The sequence below is a fragment of the Triplophysa rosa genome, linkage group LG17 (genome assembly GCF_024868665.1).
Source record: "Triplophysa rosa linkage group LG17, Trosa_1v2, whole genome shotgun sequence".
Classification (NCBI taxonomy): Eukaryota; Metazoa; Chordata; class Actinopteri; order Cypriniformes; family Nemacheilidae; genus Triplophysa; species Triplophysa rosa.
The window spans coordinates 5,068,779-5,080,279 of NC_079906.1; positions in this window are offsets into that span (position 1 = coordinate 5,068,779).

The window sequence follows — 11,501 nt, forward strand, 5'->3', positions numbered from 1 at the left end:
ATATATATATATATATATATATATACATTGTATATATTGATAAGCACATGTGTTCTTTCTTTAAAATAAAATACAAGGTAGGATGGTACAAGGAATTATATATCGTGTATGTCTATTAATAATGTTTATTTGGAATAAATAAATAAACATGTTCAACAAAATTTACCACTACAGTAAGCATAGGCTAGTTTAACTGTTGCATTTGTAGTAAAAGTTACCACAACTAGTAACGACACTGTTCTTTGTCATTTAAACATAGTTGGACCATGATATTTGTAGTAAAACTATGATAAAAACAAACGAAAATCCAATCTAAGGGAACATTTGGAATAAATTAATAAATAAAATATGTATTTGTCATGCACATATTATGTCCCCCCCTTCCTTTGAGTTCAAAAACGTAATGTGGCCCTTTTTACACTATGCTGTCTTTAGCCATATACTACCTTCCCACCAGGGGGCATTATTATACTTGTGTATAGACTGCAAACGTGGACTTCCAAAACCTATTCAATATCTGTAGTGTTATGGTCTTCTGAAAATATGCATTACATTCACAACAACAAATGATTTCTAAAAATAAAAAGTGATGAATAATGAGCTTTGCTATTCTGATTATGCACATCATCCATTTAACATAGCCTACCTACCAGAGATTAACGCTTGTCCGGGACAAGTTAATGGAAGTGAGAGAATTTTACTTGCCCAACCGGACAAAACTAACAGTGCCACGAAAAAAATTGGTCTGTGCTAAAAATAATAAGAATAGGTGCATTAGACAGAGATGCGTGTTTGTGTGAACTGCGTTTGTCGTCGTTGTGCTTGTTTGTGTGTGACAATAATCAATGGCGTACCGCATTGAGTCCATATAACTAGATGCGGACGCGGAATCCTGTTATTTAAATATTATTATTATCTGGCTGTTCTGAGTGAATGAGGTGCACAGATGAACATACTACACGAGTGATGGTCGAGGATTTGTCTGCATCTGCACTGTACGACGAAATAAAACACATCAAATTCATCTCCAGAGTTTCTCTGAGAGTTTATTTTACGCGAATTTTACCGTTTGAATGAAGCTCTTACCGACGACCCGTCAAAATAAAAGTCCCGTTAACTTCAACACAGGAGAAAAATACTCTAGTATTTGCTAAAGGAAATTGGTGTAGTACCCTTGTAGTAAACACTGTAGTGTACTATAGTAAGGTTCAAAAACACTATAGTATCTTGAAATCTTACTGCAGTTTACTATAGTAAATAACACTAAAGAATACTACAGTAATTTGTGTGGACAAACATACCTCAATTTATTACCAATTACCAAATTTGGGTAAACTAAAAATTATATGGCCCTAATTTATCCATCTGAATGTAACATTAATGTCATTTGTCAGTTACCTGCCTATTCATGAGATGAACTGCACTTTTTTAATTTTTTTAATGACGACAACAGAGGTTTATACTTGTACTGTTTGGCCTCTGTAGCACCAGTGCTATGTGCAAAAAAAGTTAACGTACAGCCCTGTTCTATAGCAATCATGTAGCAAAATTAGGTGGCCGCAGCAGACACTAGGTAAAACGCTAATAAGCAAACTTGACCGATCAGGATCCTAAACAATTATATTGACACTTCAAATGAAATATCATTTTCATCTTCGAACAAGTAATATTTGTACTCAGACAAGTAGATGATAAATTTACTTGTCCGAAGGACAACCACATGACAATGCTTAAGGTCAAGCCACGCCCTGCCCTGTTTATTTCAATGATTGACCTTGATTTGCAAAAGAGGCTTACATTTTTTATTTATACCTGTTTTAAACATTATAAAGCGTGATCAAGATTGAAAGCCTCCGTCAAATTCTTCACCGTTCCATTATAAAACCCTGTGAATAATCAGCGATTATTTTCTCATTTGAGAGCCTCTGTGGTTTATGGGTAATTTTAAAAGGTTTTTAATTTCCTGTGCTCAGATGTGTCCATTTGTGCGAGAGACGGAAAGAGGGATTTGTGTTTTTGTTTTTACAGCGTGATCTGCTCAGCACCGAGGTCGTGTGTCATGTAGGATTTTAATACGGAGCTCATTTCCTGGACCTGCTAAAGATAGAGATCAAAGACCTCATTGGTAAGTGTGGACACACACGCACACACACACACACACTGTGTGTGCCACAGTCTCCGCTGCAGTGTTAAACTATTGCTCCTCAAACTCTTGTGTGAGCTGTCTGTTCATTCTGTTCCAGGATGACACAACCCTATTGGCACATCTGTGCTTTATTATATTAAATTTGTCTCAGTGACAGAACATTTTCCTTTCTGCACTATAGGGTAGAATAAAATTGTGATTCTTTAAGTTTTCTTTGAAAACAAAAATAGCAACACAATCTTCTGGGAATTCGTAACCATTTTACGAGGTGGCTAATTCATATGAACGCATACAATCTTATTCGTATGTTTTACAAGATTTGCTCTTGTGCCAGTGACTGTTAGGTTTAGGGGTGGGGTTAGGGGAGGGACTTTATTATTGCCCCTCCTTTAACTCCACCCCTCCCCTACAAATTGTTTTTTTGTACAATTCTCATAGTAAGAATTCATACGAATTAGCCACCTCGTGAACAGTTACGAATTACTGTGAGATCATGTTTGGATTATTTTTTCTTCGTACTTCGAATTATTCTGATAGTAATCAGAATTTCACCGTTGTCCTTCCTAAACCTCGGATATCCAAATTGGCTGTTTTTCAAGAAATGGAAAAAACTGTACTTTTTAAATGATTGATTTAAATGATTTAAAAGTTGACAAGCACTTTTTAGTACTTTTTATTGGTTGGATATTTGCAAACCTCAGTGACAAACATATGATTTATGGAGAAAATAAAAATAATAAAATATGGAGATACAACATATGAACAGTAACTACATTTAAATGGATATATCATAAACTGATAATGTGCCATGTAAACATGTAACTCTTTCCTACTGTATACTCGTGTTATTAAGCTATTATCTCCATTATGTACTATATGAGAAGCATAAGAATAGATTTGTTATTTCAAAATATGCTGACTACTACGTTAAGACCATAATGGGAATTATAAATGTATCATAAAATATATGTGACCCTGGACAACAAAACCAGTCTTAAGTAGCATGGGAACATTTTTAGTAATCGGCAAAAATACATGGTATGGGTAAAAATTTACGATTTTTCTTTTTGCCAAAAATCATTAGGATATTAAGTAAAGATCATGTTCCATGAAGATATTTTATAATTTCCTACAGTATATGTATAAAAACGTTATTTTTGTGTGTGGATGGCCTGCTACAGTGCCTCAGATTAACAACTTCAAAGGCGATTTTCTCAATATTTAGATTTTTTTTGCACACTCAGATTCCATCTTTGTAAATAGTTGTTGTTCCGCCAGATAGTGTCCTATCCTAACAAACCATATATCAATAGAAAGCATATTTCTTCAGCTTTCAGATGATGTAAAAATCTCAATTTCAAAAAATTGACCCTTAAGACTGGTTTTGTCGTCCAGGGTCACATATGTAAATCATGTGAGTGTAAAAAAACCATAATTTTACAAAAAAGATTTTCCATGTAAAATGTAAAGAAAAATGGAATGTTGCTGTTTTTTTACAGATTTTTTTTCATTTAAATACGGTCAAAAAAGATAAAATTGCAGAAAAGATCACAAATTTACAAGAAAAACGGGTGACAACATGTAAATTTTACAGAGAAAATTACCCCAGCTGCCAGAAAATTTCCATTTTTTATTTTTGAAATACGGTCAAAAACTGCAAAATTCCAGAAAAAGACAGCAAAGTTACAAGAAAAACGGGGGGAAACTATTTATTATATATCCTTCCTGTAATTTTACAGGAGAAAACTGTTATTTCACTGTATATTTCTGTCACTCCAGCTGAGAAAATTTCAGTTTTTTTAACAGATTTTATTTACAGTGTGGGCGAAGGTCATAAGTTTGATTCCCAGGGAATGCACATACTGATAAAATGCGTAGCTTGAATTCACTGTACGTTCCTTTATATTTTCCAAATGCACAAGTTTGTGGAATAAGCTTTCCTGTAGCTCAGTGGTAAGAGCATGGCAAGGTCATGGGTTCGATCCCAGGGATTGCACATACTCAGAAACTGCTTTGGATAAAAGCGTCGGCCAAATGCATAAATGTAAATGCATTAATTAAAATATAGCAAAGACTTGGTACTGAATTTTACCTATGGATTTATCTCCTTTTTTCTCTCAGTGAACACAACAGCCTTGACTCTTCTGTTTCAAATGGGCTGCGTAAGTGAATGCCAAAGTAATGTTCTTCTAGATAAGTTTGACAAGCTGTTTTGTTTAGTTCCTGGCACGCCTGTAATGCTTTTATTGCACGTAACCTTTACCATTTGCTAAGATTTTTAAAATGGGTTAGAAGACGTCAATAATCTTCTTGTGACACAGAGGGAGGGAGAATAAAGCAGAATAAAGTACACTTCAGTGACTGACCATGTCTGATTTGACAGACAGAAGAGTATGTCACAGCAAATTACAGGATGTTTTTATTATATCGCCAAGGGCGCCTACCAATTTCCCTTCCCCCCATACACCTTTCACTTATCTGAAACCCCAGTTCACCCCATCTGTAAATCGCTCTTTTCGCAAAGTGGAGCACGGCATCGAACTGAAGAAAAGAGGGGTGAATTTTCCCTGTGTTATTATTTGAAGAATAGGGGCATGAAAGAGTGTAATTTAGATGTTTGGGACTTGCTGCTAGGCTAATGGCCTCGCCAGGTCTCCAGTGCTAAGCTCAAACAATAGCTAAGTCTTACTATTGACACATTAAGAGCAGCATGAAGAGAATGGAAGAGATTCAGTGTATGAAAGATAAGTGACATGGAGATATAGTGAAAGGGACAGGCGCAGGTTAGATTGTGCTGTTTCAGCTGGAATACTTGTCAGTTGAAGCACAAAAAGAGCAAAAAAAAAGACTTTACAGGTCATATAAAGAAGTCGGAGCATGAAGCTTAGTTTAGTATTTTGTACTCTGACTCCCTGGGCACGCGCATATCTCATACAACCCACAAGACTTTCTTCATGAAAGCTGCATTGATACACATGTTTGGCTTTTTTCAATAGCGACTCATAAATAAAAAGTTATTTAACATATGTGATGTATACATTTTGTCTGCTTTGAAGTATTGTTGGAGAGCTTTATACAAAAGTATAGTGCTTAAAGTTTAAAGGGGTCATATGGCGCGAACACGTGTTTTTCTGTGTCTTTGGTGTGTTATAAGTTGGCCATGCATGTATTAGACACGTAAAATTGCACAAATGAAAGTGTCGGAACAAAAGATGCATTCTATCTAAAAGCGAATGCTCACCCAGACCTGGCTGAAACGCCTCGTGTAACCACACCCCCACAAATCTACGTCAGCTCGTGGTATGATTTGACTAAGAGCACCCAAATGTATACGCAAGTAAGGTGGGTGTACCTGTCAGTACAATTGCTTTGGGACCTGATGTTCCAAATATGGTAAGAGGCGTTACATTTCCATCACACGCTTGCAGTATTCGACCAATCACTACGCACTGGTGAACTGGCCAATCATAGCACACCTCGCTTTTCAGAGCGATGAGTTTTGTCAAAAATCTGCACGTGTCAGAGAGGCGGGGCAAAGGGGAGATACAAACAAGCACGGTATGTGGAAAATACAGCGTGTTTGAACCTTAAATCGTGTATACACATTGCATGACATCTACAACAAACCATAATATTCATTTTAGCCATGTCATTTGACCTCTTCAAACATGTTTCATGCATTAGCTTCACACTGCATACAATACACAAACACATTTCTTTATCTTTGCTTTATTGTACCTTAGCCGGGGAAATTCTTGTATTCTGCATGCGGCATTGGCAAAACATATTTATTGCAGTTTTGCAAGATTGAGCGCTTCACTCGTATGCTCTGTCGGTCCTTCCGCTTCATCATAGCATTAAATGCACCTCTTACACCCGTGCATTACAGTACGTCTTTGGGGGCGGGGGCACTGATAGATAAGCAAATAGTTGGAGGGGACACGAAAATTTTAGAGCCCTGGTTAATGGCTATATTACCGTTTGTGCATGTATAAGATGCAACTAAGAACTCAAAGTTTTGCACAAAATGATTTACTCTAACTTAAAGAGAAGTCTGATCCAGATCTGCCTAAAACGCCTCGATCAATCACGGCCCACATTTCTACGTCAGTTTGTGGTAATGTTTGCATGACGCCGCACAAATGTACACGCAAAAAAGAAGGCGTAGCTTCGGTTATTGCAGCCATAGTGCTGCAGTTGTCATGTGACTGCGGAAATGCAGACAAAATGAAAACATACCTTCTGTTAAAGTGTCCTTCTGGTCAATCCGTTGGTTTCATTCTCCTAACTAGGTTTGAAGGAAAAACGGATGCTGGTTTTACTCTTTATGCACTTATGTACTTGTATTTATGCTATTTATTATAACCGGTCTGATGCGAATCCACTCTTGAGTGGGTAGCGAACTGACAATCATTGCGGCATGATAGTTAAGTGCGTTCTGGGCATTCACACAATGTCTGGCCTCAGCTGCTCTTGCATGTGCGGTTTTGATCCGCTTGTTTCATTATTAATCTGCTGTTATTAGCATACTGTTTTTGCAACTGTTGCGAAACGTCTCCAAGTGATAGGACAGATGAACTGACAATCAGCCTTGTCCTGGAAGTTTGCTGTTATGGGAAGGGGGGTAACATTTCCTCCAAACGCTTGAGGTATTCAGCCAATTACAACGCACTGTTCAACTGTCCAATCAGAGCACACTGCGCTTTCTAGAGGGATGAGTTTTGTACAAATCTACACGTTTTAGAAAAAGAGATTTTTCCTCCTTAAAACGTATAAACACATTGTATTGCACCAAAAACACATGTCAACAATGTTTTTAATCATGTCATATCACCCCTTTAAGGTGGCATTTGTGTCCTTTCATATTTGCAAGCCGTAACTTTTGCCTCTCTTCGATAAATAAAATTGCAGGTTACTTTACGTAATTATCTTTACGTGAGTTGGTCAAATGATGTCAAACTGACATTTCCCATTAAACGCAACATTTAAATTATAAATCGTTATTATAAGCTTACCATTTTCAAGGTAAATATGGATTTTGTTTATTTTATAACAAATACCAAGTAATAAAATGTTTGTTTGAGTATACTCAAATATATAAATAATCTAGTGGCTTTACTGGCTTAGTTAATACCACAAAAATATCTTATGCAATTATTTAAGTGATTTGAGTGGGATATATATAAAAATCAATTAAAAACCCAACAATTAATTTCTCTAAATTGTACATATTTCTTTTCATTAAATTAACTTAAATAATATAAGAATTTAACTAACAAATTATATTTGTAATATACCCTTAATATATTTGGTGAATTCCAATAGAAATATTTGAGTTAATCAGATTTACTTTTTTTACTTAAATTTACTCAATTTAAACAGTATTCATTGATTTCACAGCTTTAAAATGTGCTCAGTTTTTTTGTGTAAATTATTTCACAAAGTGTATATAAAGTGTACAGTGTATCTCTAAAGCGTGACTGTTTGTTTGTTTTAGATTATTAACATAACATGCAAAACTGAAAAAATAATGACTAATTTCATACAGTTGTCAGTGCCATGTTTTTATAAAAATAAATATACCCTACAATTTGGGTCTTTTTGTCACCCTAACACCATGGGACTGGTTACAACAGCTGGCTACATTTTGTCAGCCAAATATTTGTCCACAACCCTTAATATAAACAGTTATTAATACATTGCAAGCTTGAAAACAAGCTTCTAAACTTTTATAAAACTGAGCTATGAATTTATAACTCTGTGGTGTTGACGGTGGGTTGAAGGTGACCGCAGGAGAGCTAACATTAGGGATTGGTGTGTAAGATTACCCAGTGTCCCTCTCCACTCCACCCTGCCAGAGCAGCGGGACAGTAGCGGTTATCCAGACTCTCTCTAAGGCCTCCATTACTCTCGCAGTATGAAGCCAGACCACTGAATGAAAGAAATTACACGGAATCTTCTAGTCGTTTAAAATGTCGATCACACCTTATGGTCCGATCCCCTTCCAAATATAAAAAAACACATTTTTTTCAGAATTTTCTTTCACACACACACACCAGGCCAAACAAAAGACAAGCTTTTCTCTTTGATTATTGTAAAGCACATTAAACGCTCCCCGGTTTTGTCCCCTACCAAACAGAATTGATGCAAACTGGTGGCATCCCATTTATTGTCTGCTTGCGGGATAAGGCACACACACAAAGACCCTGCCACGGCAGATTGCTGGTATTGACGCTGTACCTTTGTGTCTGCGGGCCCAGCAGGAGCGGCAGTTTGAGTAGTTAAGGGGAAATTGAGGATCCTTAGGTGGGAAATGTTTTTTGATCTCCAAACCCTTTATTTTATTACAGCATCAGGTTTTACAGAGAATATTTTCAGAACAATGGTTGGCTTATACAAGCTGCTTGCTATATGGATGTGACTGGCTAAGGGATGTAAAGCACAATAACAAGGCCTGTTTAAAGAAAACAGTGTTAACATACCAGCATGAGTTAAAAATAAGTTAAAAACAAAACTCACTTCAGATAGAAACTAACAGTGTGTCCTAACCAGGGGCAATGCTGCATGTTTCAAGTATTACCGAATCAAATTGGTAAACAAGCAAGCATGGCAAGGTGAAAGAAAGAGCTTGCCCATGAGCCAACCAACACGCTAGACCCGCTTACCATCAAGATTATCTGTGCTGCGTCAAGATGGGCTGCATTGCAGCTCGTTACTCTTGCGATAGTGAAGTTTAAGTGTCTGTTTGTTCACGGCATTTCAGTGATGGATGTTATATAAACAGTGGATATAACGCTGGATTTGGAGATCGTTAGAAACTGATAGATGGCGCGATCCCAGTGCTAAAAGATGCCAGACATGAACTGCACGCGGTAAGTCAAACTAAGTCATACGTCTGTGTTTTGTTGGCAATCGGCGTGTACGTGCATAATGTACAAAACACACAGGGATGATGTGTTGCTTGCTCGTGCTGTAGTTCCATCCCACTCTCCCCACTAGTCCCACCTCTAGCAGCTCGTGTTTTTCCGGAAATAATCGTACAGCTGTATGTCTCTTTTATAAATTTGATCAAGCTAAACACTCTTCGAAGATACGACGTATGCAATACTACTGTATAGGCACTCAAGATTAATATGAGATTGGCAGAAACTGCCTGTGATACGCGATCTTTAATTATATATGTGAGATTTAAAGGTCCAGTGTTTGAAATGTAGCGGCATCTAGCGGTGAGGTTGCGAATTGCAACCAACGGCTCACTTCACCACTCCCCCCTCCCTTTCAAAGCACTACGGTGGCTGACACAGGACTAAGATGTCATCACATTTTCTCTTCTTTGCCGAAGGAGATAACGTAGTTACAAAACAAGCTCTGTAGCAGTTTGTCCATTTAGGGCTACTGTAGAAACAACATGGCAAAATAAATGCAAGGGGACCCGCGGTGTACGTAGATAGAAACAGCTCATTCTAAGATAACAGAAACGCAACGCTTCATTATGTAAGGTCTTTATACACCTCTGAAGAGGTAATTATGTATATCATATTGCATTTCTGTCAATAGATCCTCCAAATAATTACACACAGCACCTCTAAAAATACAATAAATGAAAATTAAACCAGAAGTGCTTCTGGACCAGTGTTTACATCTTGCGAAGTGGTCTATAATTATCTGGGGCAGGATATTGACATTTCACACAAATCACAAAGACATTTCATAGTGGGTGGTGCTACCCAGAAATAGTATCGAAGACTCTGATTTACATTGATTGTTGCATGTGATTGGGCCAAAATGATGCCAAAGACATTCTGGGTGGGACGGTATCGCTGTGCAGAACAAGCTGTTTTGAGCTGTGTGCTTGCAAAAGTAATAGCACACCTCTGCTCAACAATTCCAGGTATCATTCTTATCCATAGCACAAATGTTCCACGCTGAGTTTGAAATCCTAGGGTGAGAGGTTTTTATAAGCATGCAGCAGCACTAATGAATTAGTGTATATTCAACTAATAATAAAGCCCATTAGCGTTAATGAGTGTTATTGTATGAGAAGAGGTTGTCTAATGGAACAGCCAGCACTTCAAACTGTTAACTCCCACGAACACACATCGACGTGCTTCATAATGTTTAATTTCAATAGACAGCATTACACATGAAGTGCCTCCTCTAAATTAGCCCACACATCACATGATCAAGCCTGAACTCCACTTACACAAGTACACACACACGCAATCTTTTCACATCTCTTTCTCTCTCTTCTCATAAACTGTTGTCACAGCACAATAATTCATTAAGATATGTATCTTTCCACTTTTGATGCTTTTGACTGTACAATCATCACTCTTATCACGGCTAAAAACAAATGAATGGGTATAGATGGTTGGACAAAGATTATAGAAAACTATGGACCTGCAGCACATGAGAAAGACGCCGCACTAGCTGTCTGTTGAGTGATGGAGTGATAAGAACTGAAGAAGCAGACAGGAAACTCACTCTGGTTGTTTGATGGTGATAAGAGAGCAAACTGACTGCTGACAGTTTTGCACTGAATCGGTTTCCTTAAATGTAAGACTTGTGCTATATGCATTTGGATTTGATTTTGATGTTTCTGCAGATATATTTACCTATGCTGGGTTTTAGTGTGCTGTGAAAGAAATGAGTCGTTTAATGCACTCTATTACCACGGCAAAACTCGTATTATAAAACGGTTAGTTCCGGTCCTTGATTCTGATTGGTTGTGCTGTGTTCTAAGCCACTGTAAAATTCCCCAAAACATACAGCTGCATTTTATTACATGATCCCTTCGCCATTGCATGTTGCTTGCCAAAGTCTCAAAATAAGGCTGTGCAATTAATCGAAAATTAATCGTAATCGTCAATTTTGGCCTTCAACAGTTATGAAAACAAAATAATACAGGTAAAACCCCTTTCCTTTACAGTGGTTTGCTGTGCTTTTACATTTATTTTTCAGATGAATTCACAGTTTAAAAGCCAAGTTGTTTTATTTTCTATGTTGTTTTAAAAGTCAATGAGTAATCGTGTTAAATGATCATGATCTCAGTATTGGCCAAATTTTTGTCATAATCGAGCAGCCCTGTCTCAAAATCTAATTATGAGATAATGAGCATCAAAGTTTGATTTCAGCCATTAATTTCACGGTGATATCAATCTTTGACATGGCCATTTTCAGTCAATATTAAAGGGATCAAGATGATATTGTCACAAAACGTTTTTTACATTACGTAGAATGATTTCATGTAGAAAACAGCAAATGGCAAAAAAATTACTTTAGATGGGTTTTCACAGAATGGGTCATGTATCATTTCATTTTATTTGCTGTATACATTTTATTTAATGAAACCTTT